This window comes from Mobula hypostoma, chromosome 3 (genome assembly GCF_963921235.1).
Source record: "Mobula hypostoma chromosome 3, sMobHyp1.1, whole genome shotgun sequence".
NCBI classification, from domain to species: domain Eukaryota; kingdom Metazoa; phylum Chordata; class Chondrichthyes; order Myliobatiformes; family Myliobatidae; genus Mobula; species Mobula hypostoma.
In genome coordinates, this window is record NC_086099.1 from 15,407,927 (window position 1) to 15,430,346 (window position 22,420).

The following is a 22,420-nucleotide window of genomic DNA, read 5'->3' on the forward strand; positions in this document are numbered from 1 at the left end:
TGCACTGAGTTGCAGCTCCTGAGAAAACATATTAAGGAACTGGAGCTGCAGCTCAAGACTGAGGAGGTGATAGACAGGAGCTACAGGGAGGTAGTCACCCTTAGGAAGGAAAATGTACAGCCAGTGCAGAGTACAACTGAGGCCCACTGAGACCGTTCACTTTAATAATAAGTCTACAACTTGAGATACTATTGAGAGGGATGACTTACCAATGGGGAGCTACAGTGACCGGGTCTCTGGGACTGAATCTGGAGCTGTGGCTCAGAAGAACAGAGAGGTGAAGAGGACTGTAGTGTTGATAGGAGATTCATTAGTCAGAGGAGCAGAGATGAGATTCTGTGGCCACAATAGAGACATCGAGATGGCATGTTGCTTCCCCGGTGCCAGAGTCAGAGATGCATTAGTGATAATTTTTCAAAACTCGTTAGATTCTGGACTAGTTCCTGAGGATTGGAGGGTGGCTAATGTAACCCCACTTTTTAAAAAAGGAGGGAGAGAGAAACCGGGGAATTATAGACCGGTTAGCCTAACGTCGGTGGTGGGGAAACTGCTGGAGTCAGTTATCAAAGATGTGATAACAGCACATTTTGAAAGCGGTGAAATCATCGGACAAAGTCAGCATGGATTTGTGAAAGGAAAATCATGTCTGACAAATCTCATAGAATTTTTTGAGGATGTAACTAGTAGAGTGGATAGGGGAGAACCAGTGGATGTGGTATATTTGGATTTTCAAAAGGCTTTTGACAAGGTCCCACACAGGAGATTAGTGTGCAAACTTAAAGCACACGGTATTGGGGGTAAGGTATTGATGTGGATGGAGAATTGGTTAGCAGACAGGAAGCAAAGAGTGGGAATAAACGGGACCTTTTCAGAATGGCAGGCGGTGACTAGTGGGGTACCGCAAGGCTCAGTGCTGGGACCCCAGTTGTTTACAATATATATTAATGACTTGGATGAGGGAATTAAATGCAGCATCTCCAAGTTGGCGGATGACACGAAGCTGGGTGGCAGTGTTAGCTGTGAGGAGGATGCTAAGAGGATGCAGAGTGACTTGGATAGGTTGGGTGAGTGGGCAAATTCATGGCAGATGCAATTTAATGTGGATAAATGTGAAGTTATCCACTTTGGTGGCAAAAATAGGAAAACAGATTATTACCTGAATGGTGGCCGATTAGGAAAAGGGGAGGTGCAATGAGACCTGGGTGTCATTATACACCAGTCATTGAAAGTGGGCATGCAGGTACAGCAGGTGGTGAAAAAGGCGAATGGTATGCTGGCATTTATAGCGAGAGGATTCGAGTACAGGAGCAGGGAGGTACTACTGCAGTTGTACAAGGCCTTGGTGAGACCACACCTGGAGTATTGTGTGCAGTTTTGGTCCCCTAATCTGAGGAAAGACATTCTTACCATCGAGGGAGTACAAAGAAGGTTCACCAGATTGATTCCTGGGATGGCAGGACTTTCATATGAAGAAAGACTGGATGAACTGGGCTTGTACTCGTTGGAATTTAGAAGATTGAGGGGGGATCTGATTGAAACGTATAAAATCCTAAAGGGATTGGACAGGCTAGATGCAGGGAGATTGTTCCCGATGTTGGGGAAGTCCAGAACAAGGGGTCACAGTTTGAGGATAAAGGGGAAGCCTTTTAGGACCGAGATTAGGAAAAACTTCTTCACACAGAGAGTGGTGAATCTGTGGAATTCTCTGCCACAGGAAACAGTTGAGGCCAGTTCATTGGCTATATTTAAGAGGGAGTTAGATATGGCCCTTGTGGCTATGAGGATCAGGGGGTATGGAGGGAAGGCTGGAGCGGGGTTCTGAGTTGGATGATCAGCCATGATCATAATAAATGGCGGTGCAGGCTCAAAGGGCCGAATGGCCTACTCCTGCACCTATTTTCTATGTTTCGATGTTTCTATGTTTCAGATTAGGTGAGCGGAAGTGAGCAGCCGAAAGTCTAGCTACATATTGGCACAAATGACATAAGTAGACAAGGTGAGGAGGTTCTGAAGAGGGATTTTAGGGAGCTAGATAGAAAGCTGAGAAACAGGACCTCCAGGGTAGTAATCTCTGGATTTCTGCCTTTTCCATGTGCTATTGAGGATAGGAATAGGATGACTTGGCAGGTGAATGCACGGCTGAGGAACTGGTGCGGGCGGCAGGGATTCACATTTATGGATCATTAAGATCTTTACTGGGGAAGGTATGATCTGTACAAAAGAGGTGAGTTACAAGGGGTGGACTTAAACTAATTTGGAAGTGGGGTGGGAACTGGAGTGATAGGGCTGAAGATGAGGTGGCCAGTTTACAAACAGAGGCAATGTGTAGTGAGGAGAGGCTGTTGATAGGGCAAAATTGCAGCCAACAGTATGAATTGCAACATAAAAAGCAGACAAAATCAAAAAGGATGAATACAGGACTGACGGTGTTATATTTGAACGTGTGCAATATACAGAGTAAGGTCGATGAACTTGTAGCACAGTGACAGATTGGCAAGTATGATGGTGTAGGCATTTCGGGATCATGGCAGAAAGAAGATTATAACTGGGACCTTAATGTCCAAGGATACACATTGTATTGAAAGGATAGGCAGGAAGGCAGAGGGGGCAGCATTGCTCTGTTGGTAATAAAATGAAATCAAATCATTAAAAAGAGGTGACAGAGGGTTGGAAGGTGTTGAATAATTGTGGATAGAGCTAAGGAACTGCAAGGGTAAAAAGACTCTGATGGGACTTGTATACACACCCCTGAATAGGAATAAGGATGAGGTCTCCAAATTACAACAGGAGGTAGAAAATGCATGCCAAAAGGACAGTGTTACTATAGTCAATATGCAGGTAGATTGGGAAAATTAGGTTGGTGTTGAGTTCCACAAGGGTGAATTTCTAGAATGCCTGTAAGACGGGTTTTTAAGAGCAGCTTGTAGCTGAGCCCACTAGGGGACCTCCCATTCTGGATCACCTATATAGGCCTCCAAATAGTAGCCAAGATGTGGGGTTGGGATTGCAAAGGGAGCTGGAAAGGGTTTGTAATAAGGGTATTAAGAAACTTCAATATGCAAGGGGATTGGGAAAATCAGGTTGGAGTCAGTTTGCAAGAGAGGGAATTCGCCGAGTGCTTTTTAGAGCAGCTTGTGTTTGAGCCTACCCACAGAGAGACTATCTCAGATTGGGTGTTGTGTAATAATCCAGATTTATTAGGAAGCTTAAGGTAAAGAAACCTTTAGGAGGCAGTGATCATAATATGATTGAATTCATACTGCACTTTGAGAGAGAGAGAGAAGCACAAGTCAGATGTATCAGTATTGCAATGGAATAATGGGAATTACAGAGGCATGAGAGAAGAACTTGCCAGGTGGATCAGAGGGGTATACTAGAGGAAATGACAGCAAAGGAGAGGTGGCTGAAGTTTCTGGGAATAGTTCACAAAGTGCAGGATAGATAGGTCCCACAGAAGAAGAAGTTCCCAAATGGCAGAGGTAGGCAAACTTGGCTGACAAGGGAAGTTAAGGACCGCATGAAAGCTAAGGAAGGAACATACAATGTAGTAGCAAAAGTGAGTGGGAAGTTGGATGATTGGGAAGTTTTTAACATCCAACAAAAGGGAACTAAAAAAGCCTTTGGAATGGAAAGGATGAAACATGAGAGCAAACTAGCCAATAATATAAAGCAGGATACAAAGAAATGGTGGATGAACTTACTAAGTATCTTAAATCAGTATTCACAGTGGAAGGGACACGAGCAGTGTGCCAGAGGCCCATGAGTGTCAGGGAGCAGGAGTGAGTGCCATTGCTATTACAAAGGAAAAAGTGCTAAGGCAAACTGAAAGGTCTTAAGGTGGATAACTCACCTGGACCAGATGGACTTCATCCCAGAGTTCTGAAAGAGGCTGCTAAAGAGGTAGCAGATGCATTGGTTATGATCTTTTAACCATCACTTGATTCTGGCATGGTTCGGAGGAATGGAAAATTACAAATGTCACTTCACTCTTTAAGAAGGGAGGAGGGCAAAAGAAAGGAAATTGTTGGCCAATTAACCTGACTTCAGTGGTTAGGAAAGTGTTGGAGTCCATTATTAAGGATGAAGTTTGGGGGTTCTTGGAGACTAATGATAAAATAAGTCAAAGTCAGCATGGTTTCTGGGAAGGGAAATCTGTTGGAATTCTTTGAGGAAGTAACAAGCAGGGTAGACAAAAGAGAGGCAGTTGATGTCATTTATTTGGATTTTCAGGAAGTATTTGATAAGGTTCCACACATGATGCTGCTTAGGCAAGATAAAATCCCATGGTATTACAGGAAAGATACTGGCATAGATAGAGAAATGGCTGACTGGCAGGAAGCAGCAAGTGAAAATAAAGGAGATCTATTTTGGCTGCCAGTTACTAGTGGTGTTCCTCAGGGGTCAGTATTGGGACCGCTACTTTTCACATTGTTTGCCACATTGATGGCTTTGTGGCAAAGTTTGCAGATGATATAAAGATAGGTGGAGGGGCAACTAATGTTGAGGAAGCAATGTGGTTGCAGAAGAACTTGGACAAATTGAAAGAATGGGCAAAAAAGTAGCAGATGTAATACAATGTTGAGAAATGTATGATAATGCATTTTGGTAAAAGGAACAAAAGTGCCAACTACTATCTAACTGGGGAGAAAATTCAAACATCAGAGGTGCAAAAGGACTTAAGAGTCCTTGTGCAAGACTCCCAGAAGGTTAATTTCCAGGTTGAGTCTGTGGTAGAGAAGGCAAATGCAATGTTGGCATTTATTTCAAGGGGAATAGAATAGAACAAGGAGATAATGCTGAGGCTTTATAAGATACTAGTTAGGCCACATCTGGAGTATTGTCAACAGATTTGGGCCCCAGATTTGTTGCCATTGGACAGAGTCCAGAGGAGGTTCATGAGGATGATTCAGAGAACGAAAGGGTTAACAGATGAGAAGCGATTGGCAGCTTTAGGCCTGTACTCACTGGTATTTAGAAGAATGCGTGAGGACCTCATTGATCTGCACCAAATGTTGAAAGGACGAGATAAGGTGAATGTAGAGAGGATGTTTCTTATGGTGGGGGTATCCAGAACTAGAGGGCACAGCCTCAAAATAGAGGGGCAACCCTTTAGAACAGAGATAAGGAGGAATCCTTTCAGCCTGTTAAGTGAATCTGTGGAATAATCTACCACAGACAGCTGTGGAGGCAGACTGTGAGTATATTTAATACAAAATTTGGTAGTTTCCTGATTGGTCAGGTTATGGTGAGAAGGTAGGTGTATGGGATTGAGTGGAACTGGGAGATCATTGTTAATATGTTGGAGAGAGCGCCGGCTGGTGGCGTAGTGGCATCAGCGCCGGACTTCGGACCGAAGGCTCCCGAGTTCGAATCCAGCCGGCTCCCTTGCACGCTTTCCACCCGTGCTGGGTTGAGCGTCGAGCTAGCAACTCGGCCTCGTAAAAATAAGAAAGCCTGCTAAAAAAGACGCCATCGTGACGGCGTCCCGATGACTCCACTCGGAGCTAAGGGCTTTCTTCTTCTTCTTCATGTTGGGGAGAGCATTGCATGGAACGTCTAGAACAGCGACCATCTCAAAATAAAGAGCCATCTATTCGACGAGAATGCATAGAAATTTCCTCACGTTGATGCTGGTAAATCTTTGGGAATCTCTTCTGTGGAAGCTCTTTCGGCAGAATCTAATGAGTTGGTACTAAATGAATTTGGGATATGGGGTTAGTGCAATAATCTGGTTTTGAAATAAAAGATTTAAATGATCTAATTGAATGATTAAGCTGATACAAGATGTCAAACAGACTATTCCTTTTCCCTTTCTCCTGTGCCAGCCTGAACAGTGGCCTCCATACTTCCCAAATGAATTAACAAAATTGACTGATCAACCAGCATTCAGAATCTAACCACAAGAGATTCTGCAGCTAATGGAAATCTTCAGCAACACACACACAAAACACTGGAGGAACTCAGATGATCAGGCAGCATCTCTGGAGAGGAATAAACTGTCAATGTTTCAGGCCAAGACCCTTCATCAGGACAGGACAGAATAAGAAGTTGGGGGGGGGGAGGGGAAGTTGCACAAGTGACAGGTGATAGGTGAAGCCAGGTGAGGGGGAATGTAGGTGGGTCGGGAGGGAAGGGATGAAATAAGAAGTGGGGTGGTGATAGGTGGAAGAAGTTAAAGGCTGAAGAAGAGGAATCTGATTGGAGTGAACAGTGGACAATGGAAGAAAGGAAGGAGGGACACGAAAGGGAGGTGATTGGCAGCTGAAGAGAGGAGAAGGGGTGAGAGGGGAGTCAGAATAGAGAACGGAAAAAGAGAGGGTAGGAGAGAATCTCATACCTGTCCATGATACCGTTGACTTTTAACCTACTCGAAGATTAGTCTAATCTTTCCCTCCTACGTAGCCCTCAATTTTTCTATCATGCTTGTGCCTATCTAAGAGTTTCTTAAATGCAACTAAGGTATCTGCTTCTACCACCATCCCTGGCAGCAAATTCCACACACTCACAACTCTCTATGTAAAAATAACTTAATTCTGACATCCCCCTACACTTCCCTCAAATCACCTTAAAATTAGCCCCTTTATTATCACTTTATGTCACTTGAGAGTGACATAGTTAATTCAGAAACAAAGGTTCTGAACTTAAAGAGGGGTAACTTTGAAGATATGAGACGTGAATTAGCTAAGATAGACTGGCAAATGACACTTAAAGGATTGACGGTGGATATACAATATGCATTTAAAGGTTGCATGGATGAACTACAACAATTGTTCATCCCAGTTTGGCAAAAGAATAAATCAAGGAAGGTAGTGCACCCGTGGCTGACAAGAGAAATTAGGGATAGTATCAATTCCAAAGAAGTAGCATACAAATTAGCCAGAGAAAGTGGCTCACCTGAGGACTGGGAGAAATTCAGAGTTCAGCAGAGGAGGACAAAGGGCTTAATTAGGAAGGGGAAAAAAGATTATGAGAGAAAACTGGCGGGGAACATAAAAACGGACTGTAAAAGCTTTTATAGATATGTAAAAAGGAAAAGACTGGTAAAGACAAATGTAGGTCCCCTGCAGACAGAAACAGGTGAATTGATTATGGGGAGCAAGGACATGGCAGACCAATTGAATAATTACTTTGGTTCTGTCTTCACTAAGGAGGACATAAATAATCTTCCAGAAATAGTAAGGGACAGAGGGTCCAGTGAGATGGAGGAACTGAGTGAAATACATGTTAGTAGGGAAGTGGTGTTAGGTAAATTGAAGGGATTGAAGGCAGATAAATCCCCAGGGCCAGATGGTCTGCATCTTAGAGTGCTTAAGGAAGTAGCCCAAGAAATAGTGGATGCATTAGTGTTAATTTTTCAAAACTCGTTAGATTCTGGACTAGTTCCTGAGGATTGGAGGGTGGCTAATGTAACCCCACTTTTTAAAAAAGGAGGGAGAGAGAAACCGGGGAATTATAGACCGGTTAGCCTAACGTCGGTGGTGGGGAAACTGCTGGAGTCAGTTATCAAGGATGTGATAACAGCACATTTGGAAAGCGGTGAAATGATCGGACAAAGTCAGCATGGATTTGTGAAAGGAAAATCATGTCTGACGAATCTCATAGAATTTTTTGAGGATGTAACTAGTAGAGTGGATAGGGGAGAACCAGTGGATGTGGTATATTTGGATTTTCAAAAGGCTTTTGACAAGATCCCACACAGGAGATTAGTGTGGAAACTTAAAATACACGGTATTGGGGGTAAGGTATTGGTGTGGGTGGAGAATTGGTTAGCAGACAGGAAGCAAAGAGTGGGAATAAACGGGACCTTTTGAGAATGGCAGGCGGTGACTAGTGGGGTACCGCAAGGCTCAGTGCTGGGACCCCAGTTGTTTACAATATATATTAATGACTTGGATGAGGGAATTAAATGCAGCATCTCCAAGTTTGCGGATGACACAAAGCTGGGTGGCAGTGTTAGCAGTGAGGAGGATGCTAAGAGGATGCAGGGTGACTTGGATAGGTTGGGTGAGTGGGCAAACTCATGGCAGATGCAATTTAATGTGGATAAATGTGAAGTTATCCACTTTGGTGGCAAAAATAGGAAAACAGATTATTATCTGAATGGTGGCCGATTAGGAAAAGGGGAGGTGCAACGAGACCTGGGTGTCATTATACACCAGTCATTGAAAGTGGGCATGCAGGTACAGCAGGCGGTGAAAAAGGCGAATGGTACGCTGGCATTTATAGCGAGAGGATTCGAGTACAGGAGCAGGGAGGTGCTACTGCAGTTGTACAAGGCCTTGGTGAGACCACACCTGGAGTATTGTGTGCAGTTTTGGTCCCCTAATCTGAGGAAAGACATCTTTGCCATAGAGGGAGTACAAAGAAGGTTCACCAGATTGATTCCTGGGATGGCAGGACTTTCATATGAAGAAAGACTGGATGAACTGGGCTTGTACTCGTTGGAATTTAGAAGATTGAGGGGGGATCTGATTGAAACGTATAAGATCCTAAAGGGATTGGACAGGCTAGATGCAGGAAGATTGTTCCCGATGTTGGGGAAGTCCAGAACGAGGGGTCACAGTTTGAGGATAGAGGGGAAGCCTTTTAGGACCGAGATTAGGAAAAACTTCTTCACACAGAGAGTGGTGAATCTGTGGAATTCTCTGCCACAGGAAACAGTTGAGGCCAGTTCATTGGCTATATTTAAGAGGGTGTTAGATATGGCCCTTGTGGCTACAGGGGTCGGGGGTATGGAGGGAAGGCTGGGGCGGGGTTCTGAGTTGGATGATCAGCCATGATCATAATAAATGGCGTTGCAGGCTCGAAGGGCCGAATGGCCTACTCCTGCACCTATTTTCTATGTTTCTATGTTTATTACTTCCTTTTTTTATCAATTGGCCTCTCTGTTCTCTAAGTTAACTCTTGGAAAGTTTAGTTCCTGAACTTAGCTATTTATAACAATTTTGCGATGAAGACAATTAGATTGTTCCTTTTTATGACTATTCTGCCACCAACCCACTTGTCTGATTTTGAATGCAGCATGCATAGGACATGGAACATTACAATATGAGCCCTTTGATATACCAGAAGACCATAAGATATAGGAGCAGAATTAGGCCATTTGACCTATTGAGTCTGCTCCACCATTTCATCATGGCTAAACCATTTCCTCTTAGTCTTCTCCCCATATCCCGTCATGCCCCGACTAATCAAGATCCTGTCCACCTCTGCCTTAAAGAAGAACCTAATGATTAACTTGCAGGTGTAAGGAAGACAAATGCAATGTTAGTATTAATTTCAACAATACAAGAGCAAGGATGTGATGCTGAGGCTTTGTAAGGCACTGGTGCGGCCTCACCTTGAGATTTGTGAACAGTTTTGACACAAGATCCTATGACATCTTTCTACTGATTCGATGTCAATCTTTGCCAGCAGAGCCACGCCGCCCCCTCTGACTACTTTTCTATCCCTCTGATACTGACGCCAGGCAGACAATCTCTGAAGAGTTTTGATCTCCACATCTAAAAAAAGATGTGCTGTCATTGGAGAGGGTTTGGAGGAGGTTCACAAGGATAATTCCAGGAATGGAAAGGTTATCATACAAGGAATGTTTGATTCCACACTCCCCCCCCCACCCGTACTCGCTGGAATTTAGAAGGATGAGGGGGGAACTCATTGAAAAGTTTCGAATGTTGAAAAGTCTAGACAGAGTAGATGTGGAAAGGATGTTTCCCATGGTGGGGGAGTCTAGGACAAGAGGGCATAGCCTCAGGATAGCAGGGTGTCCATTTAAAACAGAGATGCGGAGAAATTTCTTTAGCCGGGGGGTGGAATTGTTCCCACATACAGCTGCGGAGGCCAGGTCATTGGGTGTATTTAAGGTTCTTGTTTGGACATGGCATCAAATGTTACAGGGAGAAGGTTGGGGAGTGGGGTCGAGGAGGGGAGAAAAGGATCAACTATGATTGAATGGCGGAGCAGACTGGACACGCCAAATGGCCTAATTCTGCTCCTGTGTCTTATGGTCTCATAACCAGGACTTGTGATCTGCACCGGCTGCTCACACGACCATCCACCACCTGCTCCCATGGCTTCACATGACCCCGATTGTGGGGGGGTTGCTAAGCAAGTGCTACACCTTGCCCCAGGGTGACCCGCAGTCTAGTGGAGGAAAGGAGCACGTTGCACCTCCTTTGGTAGAGATTTAACTCCACCCCACCACCCAATAGTATTCATATTTTGATAATAAATGTACTTTGACTTAATTATTGCTTTGCCCCTTGTCTTACCTTTTGTCAAATGGTGACAGGAAAGTGCCTAAGCGATTGTATAGCTAATGCATAGTCGACACTGGTACCTCATTCCTGCTAAAATCCAACATCAGAAAACTCAGGGCCCATCTATTTGACAAGGTTTCTCTATGTGCACTCTGTGATAGTCTGAATCAGGGACCAAAACTAAGACTCCTCAGCCTGCACAATTCAGCACTAGAGAACTCTAATATAAATGTTCTCTTCAGCACTTAACTGTCAGGGATCAGTGCTGGGTCCATTGTTATTTGTCATTTATATCAATGATCTGGATGATAATGTGGTAAATTGGATCAGCAAGTTTGTTGATGATACAAAGATTGGAGGTGTAGTAGACAGTGAGGAAGGTTTTCAGAGCCTGCAGAGGGACTTGGACCAGCTGGAAAAATGGGCTGAAAAATGGCAGATGGAGTTTACTACTGACAAGTGTGAGGTATTGCACGTTGGAAGGACAAACCAACGTAGAACATACAGGGTTAATGGTAAGGCACTGAGGAGTGCAGTGGAACAGAGGGATCTGGGAATACAGATACAAAATTCCCTAGAAGTGGCATCACAGCTAGATAGGGTCACAAAGAGAGCTTTTGGTACATTGGCCTTTATTAATCAAAGTATTGAGTATAAGAGCTGGAATGTTATGATGAGGTTGTATAAGGCATTGGTGAGGCCGAATCTGGAGTATTGTGTTCAGTTTTGGTCACCAAATTACAGGAAGGATATAAATAACGTTGAAAGAGTGCAGAGAAGGTTTACAAGGATGCTGCTGGGACTTGAGAAACTCAGTTACAGAGAAAGGTTGAATAGGTTAGGACTTTATTCCCTGGAGCGTAGAAGAATGAGGGGAGATTTGATAGAGATATATAAAATTATGATGGGTATAGATAGAGTGAATGCAAGCAGGCTTTTTCCACTGAGGCAAGGGGAGAAAAAAACCATAGGACATGGGTTAAGGGTGAGGGGGGAAAAGTTTAAAGGGAACATTAGGGGGGACTTCTTCACACAGAGAGTGGTGGGAGTATGGAATGAGCTGCCAGACGAGGTGGTAAATGCGGGTTCTTTTTTAACATTTAAGAATAAATTGGACAGATACATGGATGGGAGGTGTATGGAGGGATATGGTCCGTGTGCAGGTCAGTGGGACTAGGCAGAAAAATGGTTCGGCACAGCCAAGAAGGGCCAAAAGGCCTGTTTCTGTGCTGTAGTTTCTATGGTTTCTATGGTTTCTTTAGAGTTTTACCACCTTTTGTTGCCTGTCACATTGATTGACAGCTACGCTACCCCTCATTCTATTTTCAAAACAAACAGTATGTTGAGGACAAAGATGTTTCTTTCACCTTATGAATAAGAGTCTAATATAAAAGAGTGCAAATTTAAAGGCAAAACAGCCACATTCAAAATCGTGTATAATGGTTTCATGAGGGCTACCTGAATGCCTAAATGATTTCCTCATTTAAAACCTGGGACTCTTACAGCAAAACATGGATAATACAGAGTGAATTCAAAGCAACATGCACTCAATGCCATTTGCTGAATAGCCTGTCTCATTTGCAACAAGGAATACTTTATGAAATCAAACATCAATCGTTGGCACAAACAGCTAAGCTTTTCATCCCCTTCTGCTTCAAGGATTCTCGTGATTGAATTCATTTCTGCCGGGAACTTAATATGAAATAATTACCTGCTAATCGTTGAATTACCATGTTGATCCTAATGAATTAAGTCAGAATGGTTTGGGCATATAATGAGCTAATATAACCTAATAGGTCTTAGGGACCAGTCTCAACAGTATATATTTTTTTAATTTGCAAACATATTTTCCCTTAATTTTGCTGGAATATGGTATCATGGGTGCAAGCTCTCTTTTTACTGTACCAGAACTGAATGGACTTCTCTCAGGTGTACTGTATGTTCGGACAGTAAATTTATTTTACTTAGAGCTACAACGGGATTAGGCTGTTCTGAAATAAAATGTACACAAATTTTAAAAAGTATATAATATTGATTCCTAATGAAGATACTGATATAATCCATCGACTAGTCCTTAAAGCCTATTAGGATATATTAGCTCATTATATGCCCAAAACATTCTGACTTAATTGATTAGAATCAACATGGTAATTCAATGATTAGCAATTATATTTCATATTACATCCCTAGCAGAAATGAATTCAATCACAGGAATGCCCAGCAACCTACCTATTTGACCGTAACCTAATCAAGGACCATTTACAATGAACAATTAACCTACTAACTGGTATGTTTTTGGACTGTGGGGAGAAACTGGAGCACCTGGAGGAAACCCATGCAGTCACAGGAAGAACGTACAAACTCCTTACAGAAGATGCTTGAATTGAACTTCGAACTCCGGTGCCCTGAGCTGCAACAGCATCATGGTAACCGTTACACTAAAGGATGTCCGAGCAATAAAACTATGAAAACTAGGAAGTTATAAAAGGATGCAATATATATAAACACAAAACTTTCTATCCTAATTGGTTTTAAATTTATAGGAAGAGGTGCAGTCGACGTTTCAGGCCGAGACCCTTCGTCAGGACCCTCCTGACGAAGGGTCTCGGCCTGAAACATCGACTGCACCTCTTCCTACAGATGCTGCCTGGCCTGCTGCGTTCACCAGCAACTTTGATGTGTGTTGCTTGACTTTCCGGCATCTGCAGAATTCCTGTTGTTTGGTTTTAAATTTGCCTTTTTTCTGGAGCAATAGACACAAAATGCCAGACGCCAGGCACAATCTAAGATGGGGAATAAGCAGTCGGTGTTTCAGGCTGAGATCCTTCATCTGGTTTTCCTGTATCTTGTGTTTATGATTTGCCTTTTTCTAGTTTATATCTAATTGTTTTTTATTTACGCCTATGGATTACCTTGAAAGAGTCACTACAAATCACGCTGTCCTTGTAACTTTTTATCGCTCTCCAGATTTCCTCCATTACTTTCTTTTGGAGGCTGTAGAGTCTGTGACATTACACTTATGAAATTACCATCTCCTTCTGTACACTGCGAACAGTACTGGATGTTTTCATTTCTACACTAATCACTATTGCAGAGTAGGTATCATTGTAACACCATGTCACCTTCTCCTGTCAATGCTTCAGATTCAGAATCAGGTTTATTATCACTGCTATATGTTGTGAAATTTGTTGTTTAGCAGCTACAGTACAGTGCAAGACATTCAAGGTTACAATAAATGATAATGTAATAATTTACAATAATATACTAAAATAAATAGTGTAATGTTTAATAATAATGTAAATTGTATAACATATACAACTATGTCAATTGCCTAGAACATAGAATATTACAGCAAAATACTGGCCCTTCAGCCCACAATTTTAACATTTAACCTAATCCACGATCAATCTAACCCCTTCCTCCTACGTAGCACTCCATTTATCGATCATCCATGTACTTAACTTAGAGTCTCTTAAGTGCCCTACTGTATCCACCTCTAACCCTACCATTTCACAAACTCATCACTCTCTGTAAAAACTTATTTCTGACATTCACTCTACACTTTCCACCAATCTTCCTAAAATTATGCTACCTGGTTTTAGCCATTTCTGTCATAGGCAAATGTCTCTGGTTGTCCTCTCAATTTATCTTTCTTATCATCTTGGACACCTCTGTCTAGTTATACAAATTGAAAGTGAGAGAGAGGCGTGTATTTTAATCTGAAGGCTGAATGCTGTACAAGGAAGGGACTGTTACTAATGGAATGGTATAGATGAAAGGCCTGGCATCTGCTATGAGGTTGGAAAATGCAGAGGAATAGAAATTGTGAGAGTCCAGCAGATTTTCATTCACAGAGCTTCTTACAGAGACGGCTCTTTGCACTGGCGTTCCGCTTCACGAAGCTAGGTGGCAGTGTGGGCTGTGGAGAGAATTGATCAACATTGTCAGGGATTGTACATAAGGAGTTCAGCTGTATTTGTCACATGTGCATCAAAACATCGAAATATATAACGAAATGTGTCACATGCATCAACAACCAACACAGTCCGAAGCTGTGGGGGTGGGGGGGGGGTCAAGCCAAAAGGGTTACTATACTTTCAGACCCAGTGTAGTGTTACAGAAACCCTAAATTGTATGCCTTTGGAATGTGAGGAGGAAACTGGAGCATCGAGAGGAAACCCACATGGTCACAGGGAGAACGTATAGACTCCTTACAGACAATGGCGGGAATTGAACCTCAATTGCTGGTGCTATAAAGCAATACATTTACATTATCCACTGCACTACCATACCACCCATGTGAATAGGTTACAGTATATGAATGGTTGGGAACCTGGCCGAGGGAAAATAATACAGGGAAAATTTAAGTCACACAACTTAGTGGAAAAAATAGGAAGGTAAGGTATGCTAATGGTTAAGAGATAAATAGCTTTAGTGTCCAGAGAGAAGTGAGAGACGAGAGAAGTCACCTTGGACACAACTTACTGAAAGTTAAAATCAAGAATAGGAGTGGAAATTGAAGTCACATGTACCAAAATACAGTGAAAGGTTTGCCTTGCATACTTTTTATACAGATCAGATCATTACACAGTGCATTGAGGTAGATCAATAGCAACACTGAATAACTATAACAAGGGATGCCATGGAAGTGGAGTGGTTACCATGACGATATTACAGCTTGGGACATTCCAGAGTTTGGAGTTCAATTCCAGCTCTGCCTATAAGGAGTTTGTACATTCTCCACAGGAACCATCGTGTGCTACGTCTGAAGATGTTCCGATTAGTAGGTTAATTAGTCATTGTATATTGTCCTGTCATTAGGCTAGTGTTAAATAGGTGGGTTGCTGGACATTGCAGATTGTTGAGCCAGAAGGGCCTGTTCCATGCTGTATCTCTGAATAAATAAACAGATAAATAAATCATTCATTCATTCAGGTGCCTTGCCATTCGGTGCGGGCGATCATGTCTCTCCATCCATCACGGTCCCTGACCCTCCGAATTGTAGTTGTTGCCTCCCCTGTTTCTAACCAGGATGTTATTCCATCGATCATTTTCATTCTCTGTCTGCCTCTGCTTCTTTTCCCTTCCAACTTTCCAGTTGTAACTAAATGTTCTAATGTCTCTCTTCGCATGATGTGTCCAAAGAATTTTGATTGCTGTTTTCTGATTTTTTTCAAGTAATGTACATTTTGTTTTCGTTCTCTGTAGAACTTCTTTGTTGGTTCTCCTGTCTGTATATGATATGCAAGGCATTCTTCTGAGGAACCACATCTCTGCTGCATTGATTCTTTTTTCCATTGCATTTGTGATGGTCCATTACTCGCAGTCATACATCAATATAGGAAGAATGTAGCAGCCGAGAGTTCTAAGGCGGATGCCAATTGCTATTCTCTTGTTCGTTAGGATGTTTCTCATTTCTGTAAATGCTGTTCTTGCCATTGCTATTCTTGCATTTATGTCTGTTTCACATTTGCCATCAGATGTTACCCATGATCCAAGGTACTTGAAGTTGTGAACTTGTTTCAGGATTTCATTCCGCAATACGATCCTACAGTTTGGGATATCAGGTTTCTTTGATATTACGATTACTACTGTTTTCTTTTTGTTTAAGGTTAGGTCAAGTCTTTCGCTCTCTGTGTTGACGGTAGATACTAGTTTCTGTAAATTTACTTCACTGATATATAGCTACAGATAAAGTGCGGTGCAGGGAAACAATAAGGTGCAAGGTCCTAATGAGGTGGACTGTGAGGTTGAGTCTATCCTTATCATACCAGGGAACCACAATAGTCTTATAACAGCAAGGTAGAAGCTGTTGTTGAGAAAACAATTTTGAAAGTAAATGATACTTTAACCTGTATTTCTAGAGGATATGAGTATAAGAGTAGAGATTTCTTACTCCAAAATCAAAGTGGGACTATATCTGGAATATTGAGCACAATCCTCCTTTCTATATCTAAGGAAGGATATATTTATGATAGAGTGAATGTGTCACATTGACTGCTGGAATAGCAATTTGTATTATGAGGAGAAATTAAGCTGAATGGACTTATTAATTTATTAGTTTTGGAAACTGAGAGTCGAAGCAATTGAAAGGCATAGCTTTCTAACAGGGCTGGGGTGTCTGGAACCATAAGACCATCGGACATAGGAGCAGAATTAGGCCATTCAGCCCATTGAGTTTGCTCCACAATTTGATCATGGCTGATTTATCATCCTTCATGTTCCTCTTCATTTATTAATCGCACATTTTCTGGTAAATGATCACTGCAATCAATAGTCTGTAACTTCTCTTTCGGAGGTGAGATTTTGAACCGTATGTATGATCTGGCATTTTTGCAACGTGATCTGGATTCTTTCAAGGTGCAGGATGGTTATAGTATATATAGTTTGATAATAAATGTACTTCGTACTTTTGTACTTTGTCATCTCTGTTCTAAAGGGACATTTCCATTCTCAGACTATGTCCACTGGTCCCAGTCTCTCCCACTAATGGAAACATCCTCTCCACATTCACTCTATCTGGACAATTCAGCGGGGTTTACAAATTCATAAGTGTTGGTTGTTCAGAACCATGAGGTGAAATTTATTCACCAAGAGGGCTGTGAATCTTTGGAATTCATTATCCAAGTGGACTGTGGTGGCTCAGTGACTGACTATATTTAAGATAAGTTTCAAAAGATTTTTGGATGTTAAGTAATTATGGAATGGAGAATTGCTTTAAGAAAGCGATGCTGAGGAGTGCAGTTATGACCTTATTTAATATCAGAGCAGCCAGACATTATTGGATTCTATGTTGTGTGATCTTAAACTTCTATTAGGAATGGTCTGTATAATAAAGTTATCAGGTAAATGAACATTCATTCTGTGTTTATATCAAGTTGTATTCACACACAGTTGTAGCTGAGTCAGAAAATGAATTGCATACTGCTTTTATTTTTAAAGATAACCTTCTGAAAAGGCAGAGCCACCTGAAGTGGAGAAGTGAGAGAGACGGTAAGGTGGACAAGTCAGGGTGAGCAGTGGGGACAAAATTTGATTCACAGGGCTTTCAATTTACAGGTTCTTGGGGGTTCAATGGTAGTCAAACATTTGATGGGCAAGGTCAATTTGTTACTGAGCAACAGAAGATGATTGGATAGCTGCAGTGCAGGGGAAGGGCTGAAGTTGCTATGGGAACTGGATAGAGATCGGTGATTGGTGGAGAGAGGAAGGTCTATATTAGTTAGAGAGATGAAAGTTCAAAGTAAATTTATTATCAAAAGTATGTATATGCATTCATTTTCTGGCAGGCATTCACAGTAAAACAAAGAAATGCAGTAGAATTAATAGAAAACTACACACAAAAAAAAACAATCAACCAATGTGCAAAAGAAGAAAAATGTGCAAATGTAAAAAAGCCAAATAATTAATAAATAACTAGCAAACAAATAAACAATTAATACTGAGATCATGAGTTGTAGAGTCCTTGAAAGTGACTCAGTAGGTTGTGGAAGCAGTTCAGTGTTGCTCGTTCGGGAGCCTGATGGTTGAAGGGTAATATTTGTTTCTGAACCTGGCGGTGTGAGTTCTGAGGCTCCTCTACCTCCTTCCCGAGGGCAGCTGTGAGAAGAGATCATGGTCTGGGTGGTGAGGATCCCTGATGACAGATGCTACTTCCTTGTGGCAGCACTCCTTGTGGATGTGCTCAGTGGTGGGGAGGATTGTTCCTGTGATGGCCAGGGCTGTATCCAGCACTTTCTGTTGATACTTCCATTCTTGGGCATTGGTGTTTCCATACCGGGCCATGATGCAACCAGTCACTGTGCATCTGTGGAAGCTTGTTAGTGGAGTTATGGGGTATTTGCTGGGCTTGGATGTTTTACCAGGGCTTTGGGGTAAATGCCTTTACTTCACAGATGAACACTTCACTGTTACTTGAGCAGCAGCCCTGGATTATGAAATCAGTTCTTCCACAGAGTGCCAAAAGGAAAATATAAACATTGGCACAATGAGTAAGATTGTTGATTAATACTTATGTGTTACTAGTTAGAAGCAACAATGCAATACCATAGTATATAACAGCCTTGTTTCTGTGGATCAGCAACTGCCTTTGCTAATTGGGTGACCACACCACACAAGATGCTGCAGGAACTCAGCAGGTCAGACAGCATCTATGGAGGAGAATGAACAGTCAACGTTTCGGGCTGAGAACCTGTATGGAAATGAAAGGAGTGGAAGGGGTCTTGGCCTGAAATGCTGACTGTTCATTTCTTTTGATTTATTTCTCTTTCAACTCCATGTTCTTGTCTCCTCTCCAAAATCTTTGGCACCCTTACTAATCAAGAACCTACCAACCTATGTGTAAAGTATACCCAATGACTTGGCTTCTGTCGCTGTCTGTGGCAATGATTTCCTCAGATACATCACCCTCTGGCTAAAGAAATTCCTTGTTATCTCTGATCTAAAGGGTTGTCCTTTTATTCTGTGACCTCTGGTCCTAGATTCTCCCGCTATAGGGAACATCATCTACCTGTCCACTCGATCCAAGCCTTTCAATGTTCGGTAGGTTTCAATAAGATTGCCCCTCATTCTTCTAAACTCTAGTGAGTACAGGTCCAAGAGTAATCAAAAGATCCTCACTCATTAACCCTTCCAGCTTGGGCCACTTAGGTAAACTTACTCTGGACCCTCTCCAGTGCCATCACATGCTTCCTTAGATAAGGGGCCCAATACTGCTCCCAGTACTCCAAATGTGGTCTGACTAATGTCTTATAGATCATCAAATTTACTACCCTACACAACCGTGGGATGGCATAGTAGCGAAGTGGTTAGCACAACGCTTTACAGTACCAGGGACCCAGATTCAATTCCCGCCATTGTCAGTAAGGAATTTGTACATTTCGCGAGGATTTCCTCCGGGTGCTCCAGTTTCCTCCCACTGTCCAAAGATGTACCAGTTGGTAGGTTAATTGGTCATTGTAAATTGTCCCATGATTGGTCTAGGATTAGGTCAAGGGATTGCTGGGTGGCACAGCTTGAACGACTGGAAGGGTCTATTCCACATTGTATCTCAATAAATAAATAAGTAGATTACATCCTTGTTTGATATTCTAGTCTGCTTGAAAAGAATGCTCACTTTGCTGCTCCACAAAGCTCTGTGTAGACCACATGGAGTATTGTGTTCCTTTCTGGTAACCTCATTATAGGAAGGATGTGGAAGCTTTAGAGAGGCTGCAGAAGAGATTTACCAGGATGTTGTCTGGATTGCAGAGCATGTCTTCTGAGGATAGGTTGAGTGAGCGAGGACTTTTCGCTTTGGAGTGAAGGAGGATGAAAGATGACCTGATAGAGGTGTACAAAATAATAAAAAGCATAGATAGAGTGGACTGCCAGGGACTATTTTCCGGGCGGAAAAGGCTAATACAAAGAGGCATAATTTTAAGATGATTGGAGGAAAGTATAAGGTGATGTGACAGTGAGTATAGGAATAGAATGAGGTGGAGGATAAATGCGTGGCTGAGGGATTGGAGCAGGGGGCAGGGGTTCAGATTTCTGGATCATTGGGACCTCTTCTAGGGCAGGTGTGACCTGTACAAAAAGGACGGGTTGCACTTGAATCCCAGGGGGACCGATATCCTGGTGGGGAGGCTGGCTAAGGCTATTAGGGAGCTAATTCAGGCTATTTTGTATGCTTCTTCTTTGGAATTGATACTATCCCTAATTTCTCTTGTCAGCCACGGGTGCACTACCTTCCTTGATTTATTCTTTTGCCAAACTGGGATGAACAATTGTTGTAGTTCATCCATGCAATCTTTAAATGCTTGCCATTGCATATCCACCGTCAATCCTTTAAGTGTCATTTGCCAGTCTATCTTAGCTAATTCACGTCTCATACCTTCAAAGTTACCCCTCTTTAAGTTCTGAACCTTTGCTTCTGAATTAACTATGTCACTCTCCATCTTAATGAAGAATTCCACCATATTATGGTCACTCTTACCCAAGGGGCCTCTCATGACAAGATTGCTAATTAACCCTTCCTCATTGCTCAAAACCCAGTCTAGAATAACCTGCTCTCTAGTTGGTTCCTCGACATGTTGGTTCAAAAAACCATCCCGCATACATTCCAAGAAATCCTCTTCCTCAGCACCTTTACCAATTTGGTTCACCCAATCTACATGTAGATTGAAGTCACCCATTATAACTGCTGTTCCTTTATTGCACACATTTCTGATTTCCTGTTTAATACCATCTCCGACCTCACTACTACTGTTAGGTGGCCTGTACACAACTCCCACCAGCGTTTTCTGCCCCTTAGTGTTATGCAGCTCTACCCATATCGATTCCACATCTTCCCATCTTATGTCCTTCCTTTCTATTGCGTTAATCTCATCTTTAACCAGTAACGCCACCCCACCTCCTTTTCTTTCATGTCTATCCCTCCTGAATATTGAATATCCCTGAACGTTGAGCTCCCATCCTTGGTCACCCTGGAGCCATGTCTCTGTGATCCCAACTATATCATAATCATTAACAACAATCTGCGCTTTCAATTCATCCACTTTGTTACGAATGCTCCTTGCATTGACACACAAAGCCTTCAGGCGCACTTTTACAACTTTCTTAGCCCTTATACAATTATGTTGAAAAGTGGCCCTTTTTAATGCTTGCCCTGGATTTGTCGGCCTGCCACTTTTACTTTTCTCCTTACTACTTTTTGCTTCTACCCTCACTTTACACCCCTCTGTCTCTCTGCACTGGTTCCCATCCCCCTGTTGTGAACTAACCTCCTCTCGCCTAGCCTCTTTAATTTGATTCCCACCCCCCAACCATTCTAGTTTAATTTCTGTATGTACTTATGCTCCATAAGTGCTGTTGATCCAAACTCACACCTCTGTGCCTGATCTATTCATCAGTAATAGTGAGACCGGCACATACCACAATTCTGTAGGAGCAGTTCTGGAATTCCTAGCTTACAAATCAGATTATCAGTGCTGGAAAATACACGGCTGATTACAAGAGCAGTTAATATGTTGAATTGTGATCCTCTGTTTGTGTCTCCAACTACTAAATGGATACCTACTTGGGGAGCAACACTCACAAAATGCTGGAGGAACTCAGCATGTCAGGCAACATTTATAGAAACAAATAAACAGCTAGCATTTCAGGCCAAGACCCTTTATCAGGACTGAAAAGGAAGGGGGAAGATACCAGAATAAAAAGGTGGGAGGAAGGGAAGGAGGACTAGACGGAAGGTGGTACGTTGCCTGGTGGGTTGGAAAGGTAAAGGGTTGATGAAAAGGGAATTTGATAGGAGAGGAGACTGGACCATAGAAGGACAGGAAGAAGGAGGGGTACTAGTGTGAAGTGAGAGGCAGGTGAAGTGAAGAGATAAGAGGCCAGAGTGGGGAATAGAAGAAAAGAGAAGGGGGAGGGAAAAGAATTACCAGAAAGAGAAATCTACAAATGTTTGTATGTTCATGCTGTCAGTTTGGAGGCTAGCTAGATAATTATTTGGTCTTGGATTCATATCTGTAGAGTCAAATTTGAGTAAACTCTTCAAGTGCAGAATGAAGAGGGAACCCAAGGTAATCAATGTATCAAAAATATGCTACATGATTCTGGCTTCTGCCACCTTCCTTTCCAGTCCTGACGATGAGTCCCAGCCCAAAATGTCAATTGTTTATTCCCCTCCAGAGATGCTGCCTGACCTGCTGAGTTCCTCCATGACTTTGTGTGCATAACAAAAATAATGCACTCCTTAAAATTTAGAAATACCTCAAATCCATTATTATTGATGAAGTAACGCACAGAAAATGCTTGAGAAACTCAGCAGAGCAGGCAATATCCGTGTAGAGGAATAATCAGTCAATAATTTGGGCCAAAACCCACCATGAGTCCTAATGAAAGGTCTTGGCCCAAAATAGAAACAGTTTATTCATTGTCATTGATGCTGCCTGAACTGCTGAGTTGCTCCAGCACTTCTTGTGTTTTACTCTGCATTTACTCAGCATTTGCAGAGCCTTTTGCATTTTTACTGATGGAGTTTTCTTTTTAAAGTGACCTAATTGGGCACATGGCCAAGTGGTTAAGGCATTGGACTAGCGATCTGAAGGTCGTGAGTTCGAGCCCCAGCCGAGGCAGCGTGTTGTGTCCTTGAGCAAGGCACTTAATCACACATTGCT